The 22,500-nt window shown below is 43.4% G+C and overlaps 1 long non-coding RNA gene across 2 annotated transcripts in view; it reads right to left on the bottom strand.

Moving 5' to 3' along the window:
* Positions 1–22,500, bottom strand: part of LOC117807513 — a 154,321-nt gene that overhangs the window by 117,954 nt on the left and 13,867 nt on the right. Inside the window, exon 3 of one of the 2 annotated variants that reach the window (XR_004629982.1) lies at positions 6,767–6,958. The exons of the other annotated variant lie outside the window; for it this stretch is intronic. This is a non-coding gene — a long non-coding RNA (uncharacterized LOC117807513). Of the gene's footprint in view, positions 1–6,766; positions 6,959–22,500 lie in introns of those variants that run through there. 2 annotated transcript variants of the gene reach the window in all.

Here is a 22,500-nt window from a genome sequence, read left to right as displayed (position 1 = left end):
AGACTGTTGAAAGCAGCATCAGTGGAAGAAAGTGGGCTAACTCACAGCATGCTGTTTGACTGGCAGGTGATTTCTTGGACGTCCAGCCCGACCGCTCAACTGTGAATAAATTCTGTTATTTCTGACAGAGCTATAATTACATATAGAGCAGTGAGTGAGGAGATACTTGGAAGAAGTCATGTCAGTCATCTCTCTGTCATTATAAAGTCATACAGGCTGAAATCTCATGCTGGTAATGCTACGGTTTTTAGGAGCTGCTGCTAACGGGGGGGCAGTTTTCACTCCCTCTCTGTCTCTCTCTCTCTCCTTCTTTCTCTCTCTCTCTGTCGCATATTTGAACCCACAGTATCTGAGAGGCAAGAAAGGACTGCAGAGGGAACTCTTTTCCATAGACGTCAGAGAGAGAGAAAACACACACATTCATGTACACACTCAGAAAGTCATGGGGGGTTGGGGGTGCATGTCTGTGGTTAGTGCTGAGGAATTACCATGGGCTTATTCCGTCATTTGCCAAAGCTCGGGGGGTAAGGAGGAATAGTTCCACCGAAACACCAGAAACCACAAGAAAGCGTTTCTGCTCGGAGAGTGAGAGGGGAGGAATCGAGTGGAAAAGGAGGAGAGGCGGGGAGTCAGCGAGGGGCCGACAAATGACAAAAACACAACCAGGATCTGACCCTTGAGGACGGAGGGACAGATGGATGGATGGAGGGATGGATGCAGGATGGCAAGGAAGGAAGGATGCAAGCAGTGACAACTTAGAGAGTTACAACACGACCTCCAGTGGCTGATCGAGGTACAGATGCACAGTGAAACAAAAAATCACATTTTACAGGGGAATAAATACAACTTTTCTCGCTCCTGTGCAGCTCTGTCCTTCTGTGATGTGTAGAAAGTGGAATTATTGGTAGATCAAGACATAGAGTTGTGTTCGGTGAGACAAGGAAAAAGATGCACTGAAGATGCAAACACCTGTACACAGGTACAGGTACTGTATGCGCCAAAAACATGTCATAATGCAACACATTTGAAACAAAGAAAACTTTTGAAGTGGGGTCGTATGAGTTACAGTACACTATTGCTCATTGCCCTTTAATGAGAAAGTTCCCAGAGGACCGGCAGGCAAGCTAGGCTATTTTCTCTGTGGACGGGGCCTCCTATTTCACGTGATTTCGCCAAAGTTGAGAAAATATGGTCCAGGAACTCATCACGGTGCAAATGCATGCACCAGTAGAAAAATCGGAGCTATTCAGTTTGCTGTCAGAATCTCCCCTTTCTTTTGGCACTATTTTCAGACGCACCTCGCAGACCTGTGTTCTTCCGCTGCATGAGCACGGATACACGCCGATCAGCTGTTTGGATCAACAAGCACGTAGCAGGATCAAGTAGAGGTATTGGTCCATCCATCCATCCATTTTCTTCCGCTTATCCGGGGTCGGGTCGCGGGGGTAGCAGTCCAAGCAAATTGACCCAGACATCCCTCTCCCCGGCGACACTTTCCAGCTCCTCCTGGGGAATCCCGAGGCGTTCCCAGACCAGGCGGGAGATATAATCCCTCCACCGCATTCTGGGTCTACCCTGGGGCCTTCTCCCAGTTGGACGTGCCCGGAACACCTCTAAAGGGAGGCGTCCGGGAGGCATCCTTATCAGATGCCCGAACCACCTCAGCTGACTCCTTTCGACGCGGAGGAGCAGCGGCTCTACTCCGAGCTCCCTCCGGATGTCCGAGCTCCTGACCCTATCTCTAAGGCCGAGCCCAGACACCCTTCGCAGAAAACTCATTTCAGCCGCTTGTATCCGCGATCTTATCCTTTCGGTCATGACCCACAGCTCATGACCATAGGTGAGGGTTGGAACGTAGACCGACTGGTAAATCGAAAGCTTTACCTTCCGGCTCAGCTCCCTCTTCACCACAATGGTCCGATACAACGTCCGCATCACTGCTGACGCCGCACCAATCCGCCTGTGGATCTCACGCTCCATTTCACCCTCACTCGCGAACAAGACCCCGAGATACTTAAACTCCCCCACTTGGAGCAAAGTCTCACTCCCCACCGAGAGAGAGCAATCCACCGTTTTCCGGCAGAGAACCATGGCCTCAGACTTGGAGGTGCTAACTCTCATCCAGGCCGCTTCGCACTCAGCTGCAAACCGCCCCAATGCCAGCTGGAGGTCCCCGCTCGAGGAAGCCAACAGAACCACATCGTCTGCAAAAAGCAGAGATGAGATTCCAAGCTCCCCGAACTGGAGACCCTCCTCCCCCCGGCTGCGCCTTGAGATCCTGTCAGGTATTGGTCTTTACAGTGAATTAAACTCACTAGAGAAAATAGCGTAGCTTGCCTGCCGGTCCTCTGGGAATTTTCTCCTTAAAGGGGAAGAGCTCACCGGCACTCATTGTGGCTAACAGGAGCAATAGTGCGCTGTAACTCATACGACGCCACTTCAAAAAAACTGAAATATCCCTTTAAATACATTTCTTTCTGAGCTGTATAAGAAAACTCTAAGGCAGAAATTCCACTGGATCCATCTCCGATCAGTCACAGCACCAGATCTGATAGGTTTCCATTCTAGTCAATGTGTTAACTTCCACTGGATCCACTCAGTTGCGTTCCAGCTGCGTCTCTGATCTGGCTGGTCAGAGCCCTCCAGATCAGATACACAAGACTTCTATTTTTTGTCGTATGCCGGAGCACGACGCATCAATCTCAACAGAGCAGATGGAGCGGGACAGGAAGTCAGGTTTCACCAAAACAAAATGAAAACATCCGGTTAATTTTCAGAATAAAACACTCTGTGTTATCACCAGATCGTATTTCACTTAACTACAACAACAAACCAAAGTCATGATGAGCGGAGCCAGGCCTGGAGTCAACAGGTCAGAGGTTTTCAGAGGACCAGAAAGACAACATGGATGAGGAGAGGAGGAGGAGGAGAATCCTTGATTCAGTGATTACCAAGGGGAAAACCTCGGCTACATGAAATGATCGGAGACCGACCCGACCCGACACGGATCTGGTGGAAGTCCGATGTTGGTGGCCCTTTTCTTGACTTCTACTTTCACTTTGTATTGTAATTTTTAAACCTGTGGAAATAGATGTTTGAAAATGCCTCAACTTGGACACACCGGATTTAAGAGAGAAGCATTTATCATGCAGAAGTTGCATTATGGGGAGTGTAGGATCCAGTGTGTTGGCGCTTGGCCATTGGGAATCTGGACACAGATGTGTTAGACTCTGTTGATGCACTTTGACTCTTCATGAATCAGGAATTTGATTGCATCTATCCAGCAGAGTAAAAGTAAGAAGTCAGTAAAAAAGAGAGGATAAGAAACTGAGAATCCTTAAACTCTGCTGTTGTTTATCTACAGAACTATGTCATAAAGATTCAGGGTCAGCCGTTTACAACTTTTACAAGCATGAAAACTGATTCACTTATGGGTTCTGCCTCCTGAAATATACGACCAGAGGTCAAAACAGGAGGAGAAAGAAAAGGTGGAGGGACACGACATGCAGACGAAGACCTCCACTGAGCTTTCATTGTACTGAAAAAACAGAAATAAGAGTTTGACAGGTGTGCCAAAAAAATGGGCGAAAGTTCAAGTCGCTGAGAGACGTTTGTGTAGAAGTTCAACTGCTCCAACGAGGGGAGGATATCACGGCCTCTTTCATGACCGTGTGAAGGGAACAAATTACTCTCCTGACAGGACAATCAATGAGAAAATGTTAAGGCGCGGAGAGATGGATGACACTATAATGGAAAGAAAAGGCAAGAGTGACGTGAGCTAACTAACTGGACGCGTTCCCTCCTCCTCTACCTCACTTACCTCCATGCCGCGAAGATTCTCAGCAAGAAATGAAAGAGGGATGAGGATGAGTGCCAGAGACGAGTGACACCCTGATTAAAGGTGATAATAAAGCATCTGTCCGCTGCCTCTGACTCTAATACCTCCTAATAGCCTCCGTGACATCTATCAGTGTGTACATCTGTCTGTGGATATCTATAACAAGCCCTCATCCTCTGTGGAATCTGACGCGTCTTTCAGCATCTTCCTATTTGGACACCTGGTGGATGACAATAACAGGCGGACCACCTGCAGGAAGATATTGAAGGACGGACTTCAGCTAATGAGGGCAAACAGTACGACGACAGGTGGAGTGACAGGGAGGTATCTTTGGGACAATGAAGTGTAGGGATGTGGGGCGACTCGGGGTAACGTTAGGATTAAATATCCAAGAGAAAATGTCACAGTGAGGAAACTATGTTGGTGAAGAGCTTGCACCTGCTGTGTGTAAGTTCAAACGTAGCCTAGTTTGAACGTAACTTCTAATTCAGGATGGAGTTTACACTCTAGTAACGTTTTGGGCGTTGCACCAGATGAGATCGTTCCAACGTTAGCTTAAGTTACATCTTAAATGTTACACCTCGCTCCGAGTAAAGTCCTCTGTAACAGACCGGCTGTCATGGCGCTCTGTTTCTAAAGACGTGATGATTTGAAGGATGAGGAGAAGCAGCTGTGATGTGTCCACAACACGCTCTCCGTGTCAGATTGCACGAATAATAAACGTACGAGGACTCTAATCTTCAGCTGAGATAATCCCCGTACATCTGCACAACATTAGAGTACCGTTATATTAACGTACAGCATGTTGTAGTTCACAATTTCACCACTAGATGTCACTGTTGTTATTTACACTATAGATTAATTGTCACCATATCAACATGCTTCGTCGTATTTTGCCTTTATGTTGCTGTTTGTTACGGCAGTTATTATTAGCCGTTAGCTTGTTTAGAGTAGTGTTAATTTCGTTCACGAAAGTTATGACGATAAATGTTCGTCAACGACTCATTTTTTCATGACGAAAACGAGACTAAGACGCGCTAAACTGCATCACTGATAATAAAAACTCTGACGAATGTATGATTTGATTTCGTTGACGAGACGATGACGAGACGAAAACGTTAGTAGCGGATCGTCGGACTTTAAGAATCCACGTTTCCCCCGCTGTGCGTCTTTAAAGATAAAAGTGATGACTTCCTGTGACAGGCGGAGTTATTATCTGAGGGGCTCAGTGTTCGCTTGGTCACTACCTGCAGCAGGTGTGCTTTATGAACCAGCTCTCCCCGCCTCCATGCATCTGTCTCATCTTCATTGAGGATTTTTACCCCCCGGTGACATCACACAACCTGGGGACGTCTGTTTAATATTTGAGGTTTGACGTTGTCGCAGCCGTTACCGTAAAAAGCTCTTTGTCTACAGCTCGATTTATTCCAGTTTGGTGAAACATCAGACACATTCAGTAAGTTTGGATCATAGAATGTAAATAAAAATGGACAGTGTTGCTCCGCCTCTTCCCGTTGTACGGTTCTGAAGCCAAAAAATCCAGCTTCTGGGCGCCGCCATTGTGCAGCCAGAGCCTGTGAAGCCACTGTAATAAGCTCCGCCCTACAGCGTGATGTCACAAGACGCTGTGTGTCCTTCGAAGTTTCTCTCTACGGCGGCTGTGTATCACCACAGCATACGGATGTGAGAAACATTCGTACGACGTTTATTTATTTTTTAAAGTTTGACTGCTCCCCCATTCAAATGAATGGGAGAGACGGATTTTTTGACCTATACTGCAGCCAGCCACCAGGGGGCAGACACACTGCTGAAAGCCTCACCACCAGACACCGGAACCTCTCCCTTGGTCTGGAATTGTTCCATATGTTGCCTTTTTCCAGGGGGAATTAGTAACAGCCACAAAAGGCAGTTCTGCTACCCTTAAATATAGCTAACATAGGCTGCTAACAATATAGCTAACATCCGTCACTGCACCAGACTTGATTTTTCTATTCTATAGGTTTCTATTCTAGTCAATGTGTTAACTTCCACTGGAACCGCTCCGTCTCTCAGGGGGCAGACACTCCGCTGAAAGCTTCACCTCCAGCCAAGCCGGATGCACCCCTGGTTTTGATCAACTCCTTGTCATCAAAGATGCAGATGCATTTCAGAGTGCCATGAACTGACTGTCTGTCCAGTGCGCCTGTCACTGCAGGTGCATTCAGGGACCGTCGTAAATGTGCAATACAGTCCTTTCATGGCATTTTACTGTAAATCAAGAGAATCAAAATGCAGTCACAGTGGCCACATCAAGAATGTTTTCTAAAAACAACTGTAATTAAGTGTATTTACTTGCCCCTGAGATGTTATTGGGGGGAACAAGCCAAAAAAAAAATTGCAACTTTCACCGCAATTTTTTCAAAAAGCTGTCACAAAATCGGGGCGCTGGTGGCCTAGCGGTCTAAGCGCCCCAAGTACAGAGGCTATAGTCCTCGTTGCAGGGGTCGCCGGTTCGATTCCCAGCCAGTAGACCACTTCCTGTGTGTCTTCCCTCACTCTCTACTCCCCACATTTCCTGTCTCTTTTCAGCTGTCCTATCAAATAAAGGCAAAAAGGCCAAAAAAATATAACTTTAAAAAGCTGTCACAAAATAAGGCTTTTTGGGCCACAACAAAAAAAACCTGTGAAGACCTGGTGGGACTGACTTTAAAGGAAAACACTATCATGAACTTTCTATTTATCTCTTTAAGACTCTTTAAATGTACTGCATTCAAGCTAAACTCCTCCTAAAACCTCATGTCCTAATTGTTCCAGCATGGTTGGTTGAAAACAAGCTCCCGTGGCATACCTGACATCACGTGACCGCCGTTTATCAAACCTGTCTGTGTCCCGACTTGTAACAAATTGAGCCAATTAATAAAAAGAGAGGTAATAATTATTGGTCTTTCCGTTTATTTTGCCATAAACTCTCATTTGAATTATGCATGCAGATCATAATTTCCATTATTAAATCAAACCTAACATTACCTCTGCTCATGCCCTTGGTAACGGCAGCCGAGGTAATCCTGGGTAATTCTCTATAGATCAGCCCCGCAGGCTGAGTTGACTGCCAGTAATTGCACATGTGGCATCAGGTCTCATCTTAAGGGTGAAAAATAGAGACAACGAAAAGAAAATGGGAGAGATTTACTGTAAAGCTGAGGTCAGTCGGATTTTATAACTCTCACACACACACACACACACACACACACACACACACACACACACACACACACACACACACACACACACACACACACACACACACACTATCAAGCCAGACAGATATGACATCATTGCGGTCTGTGATTCAATCGCCACCGGCGGCAAGCGCCAGCCAAGCACATGACCACAACCCTCGTATATCAAGACCCCTGCGTGTGTGTGTGTGTTTGAAGATGATGGTGTGTTCTCTAATGATGGAGTGAAGGAGGGAGATCCGTCTGCCTGGAGGAGCTGACAGCTCTATTCATTCTCCTGTCCGCACACTCGTCTGATGAATCCCTCTCCTCTGGTTTGATGAGCTCTTCTCAGTCATCGTTTTTAAGATGTATTTATTAAAAGTTTGATTTCCAAGTTATTCAGTTAAATATTTCTAGACAAAGTAAGCTACAATCTATTAAAATGTAACCATGATGGTGCAACTAAGGTAATCCAACACCCTGGAATAATAACTCTAAATTCAGTGGTAGAATAAAACAGGATTATTCTTGAGTGGTAAAACAGTTGTCCTTGTTCTTTACGTAGTAAATCCAATTAATGAAACATAATTGATTGAGGGCTCAGGATTGAAGCACAGGAGGCTCTTTTTTTTAATAATTGAGATAGAGCTATAAAAAAAAAAGAGTAAACTAGAACCAAGTTTTAGATAATAAACTTTGAATGTGAACTCTCTTTTCTTTTTCATTTTTTAAAATAAAGCTTTGGAGTTTAATCTTGAGATCTTGCACGGCGTCCCCTTAATATGATGTAGCACTGGTTAGCGGTAGCAGGGAGGTCGTAACGCGGTCAATCACAGTGTGAAACATCATCAAACAAAACAAAAGCAATGTCAGGGAAAACCTGATCACACACATTATATCAAATCAATCTGCAAAAAGTGGAATAGAATGGAATGGAACGGAATGGAATGGAACAGATCAAAGCAGAACAGAATGGAATGGACAGAATGGAAGGAATGGAACAGAATGGAAGGAATGGAACGGAATGGAAGCGAAAGGAAGGACGGAATGGAATGGAATGGAATGGAATGGAATGGAACGGAAAGGAAGGAATGGAACAGAACGGAATGGAATAGATCAAAGCAGAACAGAATGGAACAGATCAAAGAAGAACAGAATGGAAGGGTAAGGAATGGAATGGACAGAATGGAAGGAATGGAAGGAATGGAACGGAATGGAAGCGAAAGGAAGGAATGGAATGGAATGGAATGGGAGGGACAGAATGGAATGGAACGGAATGGAAGCGAAAGGAAGGAAGGAATGGAATGGAATGGAATAGAACGGAAAGAAAGGAATGGAACGGAACGGAATGGAATAGATCAAAGCAGAACGGAATGGAATGGAACAGAATGGAAGGAATTGAATGGAACAGAATGGAAGGACTGGAACGGAATAGAACGGAATGGAATAGATCAGAGCAGAATGGAATGGACAGAATGGGATGGAACGGAATTGAAGGAATGGAATAGAATGGAACGGAATGGAACGGAACGGAATAGATGAAAGCAGAACGGAATCGAAGGAATGGAATGGAATGGAAGGGACTGAATAAATGGACAGAATGGAATGGAATGGACTGGAATGCATCAAAGCGGAACGGAATGAAATGCTTCTGCCTTATCACTGCCAATTAGAACAGTGGTTAATTCTAGAATGCAAAAGCAACACCAGGAACAACCTGATGGCATGTCACATCAAATCAATCCACAGAAAGTCAGGCTGGTCTTGGTCGTGGGGAAATAATGACAGTTAGCGGGCACAGATGTGAGAGAAGCCTGAGGAGCTACTGGACCCCAAAACATCTCTGAGAGGGAAAAGTGGAGCAACATCCGGTCCTGCAATCCAGAAGCTTTTATATGATGTTGCCTTTGTTATTGGTAGCAGGAAGGTCGTAACGCAGTCTATCACAATCATCAGCTATCATCAGCCAACCATACTGTGTCACGTCACTATCAGGCGCAGGACTCACCCAAGCACATCTGGTACCTGCACTGTAAAAAGCCAACTGTTTGACTCACCAGTTCTTATTCTGTTTCTGTTCAGAGATGAAATGGTGGCACACTGACAAGCCCCTCACTCATTATTCTACATGCAGCACAGAGTCGATAGGTTTATTGAGCCAGCCAGTTGCAGTAAGCGTGGTCACAACTGCACAGTTATTATAGTTAGACAGGAAATGACAAAAACATACAGATTAAAATCATCTAAAGCAGGATTCCCTTTGTACTGTAGCCGTACGTTAATACATTTGATCAAACCGCTCAAGCCACAGATTGTTCTTTGGATGATGTCATTACGCCTCGATGGCTCCCGTGACCTCTGATGAGCCGTAAATTACCACAACGAGCTCCACCGCTCTTTTAGTATGATCCATCTATCTCGTAAATATCAAACACTGAATAATAAAAGCAGACTCCCAGACTCAGGAGCTGACCCCCGGACCTCCTCTTAGCCTTTAAATGGTCCTGCTTGATAAATTCTCCTTCCTCGGGTCATTAATGCCCCACGGCGCCTGAGGTGACACATGCTCTCTGTGACTCTCGTCGCATGGCGTCATCAGACATAAACTGAGAGAGGGATCTTAAAACATGTTTTAAGAGACAGGCTTTTATATTACTTGTTTATGGCGTGTCACTTCTAATAACGCTCTTTGCATCAACTCACGTATTGACGTGGTGATAAAAGTCAGTCATATTTATGTATCATTAGCCTTGATGACTATGATGTTATGCTCCACTCTAAAGACTCTAATGGTTCCCAAAGTGGCAGGTGTGTTCATAAAAACCAGGGTTCACAGCTGTAAAGGAAAATGTCAAGATAGTCTGTAAAAATTATGACTTTGATCAAAAATTGTGACTTATATCGATGACTCATAGGATTTATTTCTGTATCAAATTTGCCTCAGACCAAGAGCTGAAAAACATGACTGAAGACATCAAAACTAAAGAGGATAGCACGTAAAAACAAGGGAGAAAATCATTATTATTAGCATAGCATGGTTACCTGTGAGGGATATTAAGTGCTCGGGGGTTAAGGGGCTAAGGGTATGAGGTATGTTAAGTCTGCAGCATCAGATGCGTGAACATGGTGCTGACACAAGGCGCCGATGGCCATCCTCTTTGAGTGTGCGCCCCATGTACAGATGCTATAGTCCTCATCTCAGCGGTCACTGAGTACGGCCAGTCTTGACCCTTTGCTGCATGTCTTCCCCATAGACCGTATAATAAATGGACATAGTCTCCATTAGGGGTGGGAATTGATAAGATTTTATCAATGTCAATGCAATTGTCGATTCTACTTATCAATCCAAGTCGTTATCAATTCTCCTAACGATTCCTGAGTATTTTTTTGAGGGGAAAAAAGTAGTGCTACACAGTCTTCTTTGAACATACTGAACAATAGGTTGACCTCATTCTTGGCCGCGTGAGTCCAGACGTGGACCCTCGAGCCTGGAAGAAAAGACTTTGAATTTGGAGAGGAAAAACGCTTTTCCTCCGGGGGTCAACGCAGAGGTATTTTACCCGCTCTCGGTGCCTCATTTTCGGCTGCGTGAGTCCGGACGTGGACCCTTGAGCCTGAGGGAAAGCGTCCCGACTCCGAAAGGGGAGAGGTGGGCGCGGGTTCGCCCCCCCGACGTGAACATGTTCACATGGAACCCTTCTTCACTTTAGCCCGACGCGAACCCCAAGGAGGAGTTCTGCATCGCAGAGTGTGTGACGTAATGTGTGCCGCGACCTGACATGACGTCATGCTTGGAAATTAATCGTTAAGAAGAATCAATAATATATGAGGTGTACAATTCCGATGGACCTGCCAATTGGAACCAGTTCTAAGTCGATTCCGGTTTTCGATCCCCCCCCCTAGTCTCCGTGATGGCCCCCCTTCTGTTTCTGAAGCGCTGTTTTGAAGCCAATCGTCAGCGGGTGCCATATTGGAAATGCTAAACTGCACTGCTAGTGTGAGGTAAAGAGGCGGGCCTTTAGCTTTTTCGCTAACAGCTACAGGGTGCCCACCTGTCCATCAAGTCAGCCATGTCCTTATTTGGGCAAAACTTGTAAGTTTAATATCTTTGAAAATACAGAGTTATAAGAGAAATGAGCTATTCAGACCTACACTGTTTTTTGAACCAGGTTGTAAACATGTTTATTTCTGCTGTAAAGATCATCTCTTTGAATGGGTATGTATGTGGTTTCCTGTGTTTCTGCAGCCAGCTTCAAGTGGACACTCCATGAACTGCAGTTTATAAAACTTCCCCATGGGCTTCAAATTTTAAGACAAGAGGTTGCCGCTTAAGCCTGATTTATACTTCTTTATACACACTGCCCTCAAGCGTTTGGGCGGAGAATTGCTGCGCGACACGGACATATCGACGCACAAGTATGTGGTGCTCATGTCCGCGTCAGCCCCTGCTGCGTAGAGGAGACGCAGAGGTATAAACCAGCCTTAAGTCTTCCGCTGTCTCTACTTTTTACTGGGAGGGGAGCATTGGGGCCCAAGTGCTCCAGATCTGAGAGGATGTGGATAGTCCCTTGAACAAGACATGACAACTAGCATGGCCACCAGAACATAAACAAACAAGCCTGGGCCAACATAAGTTGAATAAAGTGGCTGAATTCCCGGGTAGATTGTGCAAATCAGTCCAGTGACGTATGGAGGAAATAATAAATAGATGCAGTTCTAAGTTCCAAATGACCGTCGGACTTTCAGCAGGTTTAACGCAACACATCCTTTGACTGAGGAATGGAGGAAACCGGAAAAGCCCGTCCCAAATCAGGTCAAATATTTGTTCCAGACATACATGGGTACACGTCATCTAGGGAATTCATTAACATCCGAACTTGTATAGAGCAGCCATTGTCAGTCTGATATCATGGGAGTCAGAAATGTACTCTTCTTTTGGCTCCGTTTTGGTCTCAACCTGCTTCTAGGTTGTTAAGATGCCTTCCTATGATGGCAGTGGCAAACTTTAAATGCTGATACAGGATTAACCAGAGCTAACTTGATGTAAGCAGCTGCCTGTTGCTGCTGGGAATCCAGCTAATGAGTCACTGAAACTGAGACATTGAGTTATTCTTCATGCTACGATGAAAAAGCTACGCACTGCAGATTTATCCCCGTCACATCACTGACTTCAGATTTATTGTTCATATAAAAAAATATTGATTAGTAAAGCATTAGTGAACAAGACACTAAATCTCCTCCAGCTCCAGGGGGTGCTGCTCCACAGCTTAACTTTGACCTCTGACCCTCTGCTGGTATCCGTAAAGTATCACCTTATTATCAAAAAGTTGGACGAACCTTCTGCCGGGGCCGACTCCCGAGTCTCTTCGGCTTTTATCAGGTTTCACACCCCGACAGCTGTTGAGTTTGAAACCAGCAGGGTGTCCGTCTCAGAGATGCAGCGTGTGTGTGTGTGTTTGAGAGTGTGTGTTTGCATGTGTGTGTTAACAGCACCAGAATGTGTTTTACAGCCTGGGAAGGCAGCGTCCTCGGGGCTCGTGTTGTTAGTGAACCACATTCTTCTCTCTTCTCGTAATCACGCACAGACCCACAGTTCAACAGCGGGGCACGGCTCAACAACAGAAACACGCTGCTTTTATCACAGAGGGGGAAAAAAACTCTGATATCTTTTTCTAATTACTCAAAGATCTTTTTCTGATTAGCATCTCTTACCGTTCAATGGGACTCTAATTATCAAAGCGTGTCCTGCCAGTCTTTTCACTGAAATTATCTTGCTCCCTGCACAAAGCAGGTCCACGTATTGTTCCTTTAAACCAGGCATGTCCAAAGTACGGCCCGGGGGCCAATCACGGCCCAAGGTCCATTTAATTATGGCCCCAAGCTTCCATCTTAAATTGTGTTGTTTGTAGCACAGAAATTAATCACACTCTGAATCATCTGTACATTTGCAGTGTCTTTTAAGTGCACAAACAAAACTAAAGTCAATCACAAGAACTATTAAAGGTGACATATCATGCAAAATCGACTTTTTAATGGTTCTCTACCTGAAATATGTTTCCCTGGCATGTCTACAAACCCCCCTGAGAATGAAAAGAATCCATTCTGCCCCTGTTCTGATTTCTCCACCTTTCTGTAAATGTGTGCTGAATGAGATTTTAATGAGTACATTGACGCCAATGCAGCAACCAAGTTTCTGGAAGAGTCTCACATCTCGTTTTAAAAAAACTACCCATGAAATGTTTGTTTTCTGCATTAGCACTAATTAATTACATCTTAAAGTTTAGCTTCTAATACCTTGAAATGTGATCTGAACTTTTCAGATAAATGTTATTTGAAATAAGTCTAACAAGACGCTTTTTTAAAAACTTTAAAAAAGTGGTTTAGTCAACTTAAACAGTCATTTATATATCTTTGCTGTATCTGTTGTTATATTGTTTCATAAAATATAATGTAATAAAAACAAAACATAAAAGACAAACCTTAAAGGTGACATATCATGCAAAATGGACTTTTTAATGGTTCTCTACCTGAAATCTGTGTCCCTGTCTACAAACCCCCTGAGAGTGAAAAGAATCCATTCTGCCCCTGTTCTGATTTCTCCACCTTTCTGTAAATGTGTGCTGAAACCAGCCGTTTCAGTTTTCAGTGTTTTTCATACGTCACAACGCCATCTGGTCTGTAACAGGAAGTCAGAGCTCGGAGCTTGTTCAGCCCATAGACTGTATAAAATACAACTCAACCCCTCCTCCGTTTTTCATTCCCTGCACACATGTGTGCTAACCATAGACTGTAAAAAATATGGACGTAGTATCCGTGACGTCACCCATCTGTTCCTGAGAGCTGTTTTGAAGCAAATCGACGGCGGCAGCCATATTGGTAATGCGGAACTCAACTAGGCAGAGTGTGACGTAGTGTGAGTCTCTTAGCCAATGGCTGTGTGTTCCCGACCGGGAGTCACGTCAGTTATGTCCTTATTTGGGCAAAACTCATAATCTTAATATCTTCTTAACCGTCACGTTAGAAAAAAATTCACCCCCCGTACAGTGTATGCCATTAGAGAGATTAGCGTTGTAGGGCCAAGCCGCTTTTTGAACCAGGCTGTAAACATGTTTATTAATGCTGCAAAGATCCTCTTTTTCCCATTCATATCTATGTGGTTTCCGGTGTTTCTGCAGCCAGCCTCAAGCGGATTTTCGATGTATTGCAGTTTATATCACTTCCGCATTGGCTTCATCGTTTGAGACCGGAGTTTGCCGCTTGGTGCTAACAAGGAGCTTAGGAGGGAGGCATGCTAGTTGTAGGCTGTCTTAATAAACACAAAGGTCGGTTTGACTCCCCACGTCTGCAGATTTGAAGATCTAGTGGATGATTTTTATTTGCCATGGAAAAGTGCTAGCGCTAGTTAGCATAGCCACATAGCTACATGTTTGTAGCTGTAGCTGTGTACAAAGACACACGTCAACATACTGACAAATAAAACAACAAGAAACACTAAATCTGGGACCAATCCTTCAGAAAGGTCCTGCTGCCTTTCTGGCAAATGTCGGTTTGACTCCCCACGTCTGCAGATTTGAAGATCTAGTGGATGATTTTTATTTTTCATGGATAAGTCCTAGCGCTAGTTAGCATAGCCACATAGCTACATGTTCGTCGCTGTGTACCAAGACACACGTCGACATACTGATTTCAGTACGACAACTCGCGTTTACTTAAAGCTGCTGTGAGGAACTTATGGTGTGTATCGATTCTGGCGCCCCCTTGTGGACAAAGTGATACCTCTTATCTCTTGTCATAAACATGCAAAAGTAGTGTTTTCAACAAAAACCTCATCCTGTTGTCTTTTAACAGTCAACTTTACCAGGCAATGTGATTAGTTTCCATGAAAACAGTCAAATAAAGGCTGTTTCAGAAGCGAGATGTCCATCATCTGGTCTGACACCTACCCCCTCAGGGCGGTTTCAGGCATTAAATATGACTACAGAGAAGGTGTCAGTGTTGCTGCTGATGGTCTTGTTTGCTATTGCAGGTCATAAAGAGGCATCAGTATCATTTTCAGTCTGTTTCTCAGCCAGTTCAAAACTCCTCACAGGGCCTTTAAGATAAAGTTTATTGCAGCTTACAGTATTGTGTTTGGCGTATGGGCTCCGAACCTCATTACTCATCATATATTATTCAAATGCAGACATTTAGGAGCAATGAGATAGGACTAACCCCCCTCGGAGCCCGCAGGTGGATGCCGGGGAGGAGGTGGGTACAAAGTTTGCACACAGCACTGAGCAGGACAGCAGGAGCACTTGCAAAGCAGAGGCAGAGACAGAGACGGGGAGACTTGCAGCTTAAATAGACCACCAAATGAGGATGTTGAGATCAGCTGATAGGGAGGATGATGACGTGTCAGTATGACTGAGCGCAGCTCGAGTTGTGGAGTTGTGCCTGAACTAGCTTGCAGGCGGCGCTCCATAAATAAAACAACAAGAAACACTAAATCTGTGACCAATGGTTCAGAAAGGTCCTGCTGCAGGCGCCTCTCCGTCAGGATCAGATTCTGGATCAGATTCAGAGGGTTGAAGTAACGCAATCTGTGAGCAGCCATGTATATTCAGCCAACATGTAAACATTAGATCAACGTGCCGGAGAGCCGAGGGCACATCCACTTCCTGAGGGGGCGTGGTCAGAGAGAAAACAGACTGTTCTGAGGAGGACTGAAGAAGAGGGTTTTTCAGGCAGACCAAAATCTGATTTCAAAGTGTTTTTTTGAGCATAAACTTTAAAGACATGTTTTGGGGACCTCTTAGACCAATATATGTTGATGAAAAAAGCGTGATATGTCACCTTTAAAGTTGACAGGTTTTTCAAATTAATGTTTTTATCATGATGTGAAAATGTTCTTGATGATGAACACTAAAAGTTCAGAAGACATAAAGAGGACACAAGACAAGATCAAAATTATGAAATTGTGCAGAAAAGCATAAAACTAGTTCAGAATGCAGGACAATAATTCTTTAGTCTGCTGGTCATAAAAGTCATGAAAACAACATGAAAAAGAAGTGTGATGAAATCCAGATCGTGATCCTGCCATGGGAAAATAATGGGACAATATTTTCCCAACATTTCCCGACCCTAATGAAAAACATTCTCCTCCAGAAGAAGATAACGTTTGCTCATGTTTACGTGTCTTGTGGAGAACTGAGGACTACCTAGTTACTGATTTATTGAGAAAAAATGTAAAATAATTGTTATTAAATAGAGATTTCATGATTTCATGAACTTTTATGATTCCTAAGTCTCAGTAGGAGCTAATGGCGCTGAGGTATTCTGACAACATCAAATGTTGCCCTCCTTGAAAAAAGTTTGGACACCCCTGCTTTAAACCTTGGAGCTGTACTCATATATCCTTTTATTTATTGAAATACAAAGAGTATTAATGATTGATGATAATCTGTCGTCATAAAATGCGCAGAAGTGTTTTTTTTGCGTAACAACTTGAGCAGAGATCTGAGACACTTCAAGCCTCTGAGTCAGAAGTATGAAATGTATTTTGGTTTGGGGGTATTGATCGCTCCTCTGCAACATGAACTTCTCTTTGCAGCTTTAATGAAGCAAAAACAAACTTCAAACTCAGTGACGACATTTTCTCACGTCAATGAAATATTGCAACACCATGCAACATCTACTCACTGCCTGTCAGATGCATTATTTGGAGTCATGTGTTGTTCAACCAGATGAATGTGAATCCAGATTTTACTCCACCAACTGCTGAGTGAATCCACTGGATTTTACACTGCAAAAAAAAATATATAATATTTTAGGTCAAAATATCTCATTGCTGAAGTTGAGTGTCTTTTTTATTTATTATCATTATTCTAATTATTAGCATTTTCTACCCTCCTTCCTTCTTCCATTATTTCTATATTCATTTATTATTTTCTCTAATTTGTTAATTCATTTATTTTAAAGCTGACATATCACGCTTTTTTCATCAATATTGGTCTAAGAGGTTCCCAAAACATGTCTTTAAAGTTTATGCTCATAAAAACACTTTGAAATCAGATTTTGGTCTGCCTGAAAAACCCTCTTCTTCAGTCCTCCTCAGAACACTCTGTTTTCTCTCTGACCACGCCCCCTCAGGAAGTGGATGTGCCCTCGGCTCTCCAGCACGTTGATCTAATGTTTACATGTTGGCTGAATATACACGGCTGCTCAGAGATCACGTTACTTCAACCCTCTGAATCTGATCCTGACGGAGAGGCGCCTGTAGCAGGACCTTTCTGAAGGATTGGTCACAGATTTAGTGTTTCTTGTTGTTTTATTTGTCAGTATGTAGACGTGTGTCTTGGTACACAGCTACAGCTACGCTATGTAGCTATGCTAACTAGCGCTAGCACTTATCAATGATAAATACAAATCATCCACTAGATCTTCAAATCTGCAGACATGGGGAGTAAAACCGACCTCTACCAGAAAGGCGCCTGTAGCAGGACCTTTCTGAAGGATTGGTCACATATTTAGTGTTTCTTGTGTGTCTTGGTACACAGCTACAGCTATGAAGATGTAGCTATGTGGCTATGCTAATTAGCACTAGCACTTATCCATGATAAATAAAAATCATCCACTAGATCTTCAAATCTGCAGACGTGTGGAGTAAAACCGACCTCTGCCAGAAAGGCAGCGTGACCTTTTCTGAAGGATTGGTCACAGATTTAGTGTTTCTTGTTGTTTTATTTGTCAGTATGTCGACATGTGTCTTGGTACACAGCTACAGCTACGACATGTAGCTATGTGGCTATGCTAACTAGCGCTAGCACTTTTCCATGAAAAATAAAAATCATCCACTAGATCTTCAAATCTGCAGACGTGGGGAGTAAAACCGACCTTTGTGTTTATTAAGACAGCCTACAACTAGCATGCCTCCCTCCTAAGCTCCTTGTTAGCACACATGTGTGCAGGTAATGAAAAACAGAGGAGGAGTTGAGTTGTATTTTATACAGTCTATGGGCTGAACAAGCTCCGAGCTCTGACTCCGTGACAGATCGGATATTGTTGTTACGTAACAAAAACACAGAAGTCTGAAACGGCTCGTTTCACACACATTTACAGAAAGGTGGAGAAATCAGAACAGGGGCAGAATGGATTCTTTTCATTCTCAGGGGGTTTGTAGACAGGGACACATATTTCAGGTAAAGAACCATTAAAAAGTCCATTTTGTAGATATGTTCGGATCGGATCACGGTTTTGAGTCATGGATCGGATCATTTTTCGGATCAGCAAAAAAAAAAAAAAAAAAAAGAAGACGACAAGACAAATATAACTTTGTCCCTCCATTTATTTTGTAAAACCCTTGTAAACTTTTGCCCATTAAATAAAAACAACAGTCAACTCAAAATGTACTGCATGTGCAAAGCACCCCATCTGTGGGCCCAGTCCTGCCTCATTCACTGCATTTCATGGCATGGCAAGTGAAGGAGAAGAGGAACTTCAAAAGTTTCACTCCATTCTTCTTTCATTTGCTGATTTTCACCGTCCACTTTTCTTTGAGCTGCAAACTGTGAACACACCGTTTTCATGCATTCTAGGGTCCTACAGCTGGCAAAGTGCCAACATGTGAACTGCTCCAGAAAGAAAAGTGAAAGTTAAAAATTGCACTAGCAGCAGTGGACTCTAAGTGACCCAGTGACAGCCTGTCTGCGTATCTGACATGGAGACAAATCCCGGTAAACACACGGTGACCCGACTAAAACACAGACTGAAGGAATAACAGTTCGGGGGCCACAAATAGGCGGCCGGATGCGGCCCGCGGCCCGCGTATTGACGGCCTCTGGTCTAGTGGGTGCGCAACGGAGTTTCATACGCTCAATCACATTCAGCATTCACTGTATTTTACAGGGAAACCAAAATGCTCCCATACATGTGACTTACAAGATGCAGGAGGTTTTTCAAGTCCCTCTGCTCCTTCACTTACCATGGCTACCGCTGCGCTTGACGAGTGAGTGTGGATTGAACATGCAGTCATCACGTGAACACACGCAACTTTTTTTATCAGCCACTAATTCCATGTAAAGAAATATTGTGATCAGAAATTAGATTTATACACTACCGGTCAAAAGTTTTAGAACACCCCAATTTTCCCACTTTTGTATTGAAATCCAAGCAGTTCACGTCCATTGAATATCTTTAAATGGTACAAAGGTAAGTGGTGAACTGCCAGAGGTAAAAAATAATGTACATTTCAGAATTATACAAAAAGGCCTTTTTTAGGGAACAAGAATTGGGTTGCTGTTCTGCAGCAATTGAGGTTAGTCAAGTCTTGAAAGTTGGTGCTGCCAATTCTTACAGTTGTCCCAACTGTCCTTGATTACTTCCAACCCCCTCTGTCTGCATTAAAGTAGTGTTGGAACACACTGTGGTACCATACCCTCATGAGCAATATCTGAACAGTCTTGTACTCCAGAGAGTAATGTGTTGCTTAGTAAATGGCAAGAAAAAGGTACCAAAGGTGGCTACTTTTACATTTTGGTTTATGAATTGATTCCATGATTTATTTTTGAAATTCAATTGTTTATTTGTTCGATGTTTTCATTTCAGAGCACAATAAGACATTGAACTGCACAATTTTCAATAAAAAACTTGAAAAATTGGGTTGTTCTAAAACTTCTGACCGGTAGTGTACATTGAGTAAGATTTGAGTTTTTACAGTGTAGCTACCAGATGTTCAACGATAGATTCACCTGCAGAATCTTAAGTCCCATTCTTTGGGCTGCTGTAGCTCAGTGGTAGAGTGGCTACTGTTTCATTATAATAATGGTTCATGGTTTTAATACTACAAGTGACACTTTTTCCATTACGGGTGCATTTAAAAACATTTGAATATGGGGAAAAAGTTCAATATTTACATCAGTTATTTAAGAAAGTGCATGAATTACATTTTTCCAGACTCCCTTCATGTAGACTAAAATATTGAGAGCATTTTTCTTTTATAACTTGGATATGTGTGGCCAACATCTGTCTTAATAGATTTAAATATTTAATTTTGGGTTCACTTAGGGAGAAAAAAACATTTTCACTATTGTCTAATATTTTAAAATTTTTTAAGTTATATTTTTTGGCTTTTTACACCTTTATTGATAGAGGAGAGGACAAAGGACAGGTTAAAAAACTGGGAGAGAGTGGGGGAATGACAGGCAGGAAAGAGGCCACAGGCTGGAATCGAACCTGGGCCCCCCACTATATGGGCGCAACTTAACCCTTAGGCTAAAAGCCCGCCATGATCGTCTCATTTTTTGAGTTGCACCTGTGTGTGTAGTTAGTCATCAATATCCATCTTAATCCCTGTAATGAAGGGCTTATAACTGCTGTTATTACTTCATTAGTTTCCAGCTGCAGTGGTTTTAGTGGTAACAGAACGTGCTTACTTTGGCTCATTAGTGCTTTACAGGAAGTGAAGATGAGTTCGTTTTGCAGATATATAAAGATGGGGTATGACAGAGGTTATTAAAAGCCTGTCTCAGTCTTGGACAAGGTGAACCTTGCAGGAACTTCTCTTCTCCCAGGTTTGTTTAAGAACAGCTCAGAGGATCATTTTCACGTGTTCTTTAAACAAAAGCAGAAAGCAGACGGAGAAAAGACTTTTTGGGGCTTCTCACCTTTCCCCTCATCTCCCTCGCTGTCGTCTTCTCTGAGGCCGTGAACGTGACAGGTGTGAAATTATACCTCTATCCCCTCTTTCCCCCTCTGCTGACCTCCACGCGCTCACATCTGGCCGATGGTAAGTGAGAGAAGAAGAGGGTGAACATGTGTGGGGTGAGAAAATAGGTCGATATAGAGTAATGTGATGCAGTTTGTGATGTGTGCTCTTATAAAATGTTGGAGTTTACCTGCCAGGTGAAGTCAGAGCAAAGCAACACAGATCACTGTAAGTGACCAAAAACTACACTGTGGTACATGCTCGGATTAAAGGACCAGAAACCAAAGACCAAACTACTCCACCATCAGAAAATTTAACATCGCAGGAAGGAGAATAGAATGGAACGGATTGGAATGAAGTAGAACAGAACAGATTGGAATGGAATGGAACGGATCAAAATAGAGTGGAACGGATCAAAATAGAACAGAGTGGAACGGATCAAAATAGAACAGAGTGGAACGGATCAAAATAGAGTGGAACGGATCAAAATAGAGTGGAACGGATCAAAATAGAACAGAATGGAACAGATCAGAATAGAGTGGAACGGAATGAATCAAAATAGAACAGAGTGTAACGGATCAAAAAAGAATGGAACGGATCAAAATAGAGTGGAATGGATCAAAATAGAGTGGAATGGAATGGATCAAAATAGAACAGAATGGAACAGATCAAAATAGAGTGGAACGGATCAAAATAGAGTGGAACGGAATGGGTCAAAATAGAACAGAATGGAACAGATCAAAATAGAGTGGAATGGATCAAAATAGAGTGGAACGGATCAAAATAGAACAGAATGGAACAGATCAAAATAGAATGGAACGGAATGGATCAAAATAGAACAGAGTGTAACGGATCAAAATAAAATTGATCTGATCAAAATAGAGTGGAACGGATCAAAATAGAGTGGAACAGAATGGATCTAAATAGAACAGAGTGGAACGGATCGGAACAGAATTAAATTGATCTGATCAAAATAGAACGCAATGGATCAAAATAGAACAGAATGGAATAGAATGCTTCCCACTGATCAAAGCCAAATAACAACAGGGATTAATTCTAGAATGCCAAAGAGACACCAGGAACAACCTGATTACACATCACATCAAACCAATCCACAGAAAGGAGTCCGTCACATTCCCCCCTCTGCCTGTTCACACTGTGGTAAAAACGTCAGTGTGATCTCAGGCTGGTCTTGAGAGTGGGGAAATAATGACAGTTGTGAGAGCAGCCTTAGGAGCTACTGGACCCCAAAACCATCTCTGAGAGGGGAAAGTGGAGCAACATCCTGTCCTGCAATCCAGAGCTGGTGACAGCATCTCTAAGAGCATCTCTAAGCTGCTGATCTCTGCAAAGCTCAGAGATAAAGGAGAAGTGAATGAGGACAGAAATGTTGACATGAATATTCCTGCAGCTACAGCACGACAGATTTTCCCTCTGCTTTGCACCGCTCTGTTTCTTCCTGGACTGCTAACCCAACAGCCGTCACTCAATCTCCACCTTCTCCCTTTTTGACTGACAGTTAATGAGGATTAAGTGTGGGTTGTCAGTCATCTAACATTACCGGATCAAGAGCATAAACGCATGAGCTTACAAGAGCACGGGCGTCCAACCCAAGCCTACACTCGTCCTCGGCTGCCAGCGTGCTTCAGCAGGTATCAATCCACCGAGTGTTTGCATTCGTGTTCGGAAATATTTATGCATGCATGCGTCACTGCGTGTGATTATGTGTACATGTGATCCGTGTTTGTCACCGTGTGTGCGTCATTGCAAAAAAAAAAAAA

The sequence above is a fragment of the Notolabrus celidotus genome, chromosome 23, assembly GCF_009762535.1.
Source record: "Notolabrus celidotus isolate fNotCel1 chromosome 23, fNotCel1.pri, whole genome shotgun sequence".
Classification (NCBI taxonomy): Eukaryota; Metazoa; Chordata; class Actinopteri; order Labriformes; family Labridae; genus Notolabrus; species Notolabrus celidotus.
Note: the sequence above shows the minus strand (reverse complement) of the source record. Positions and strands in the feature narration are given on the sequence as shown.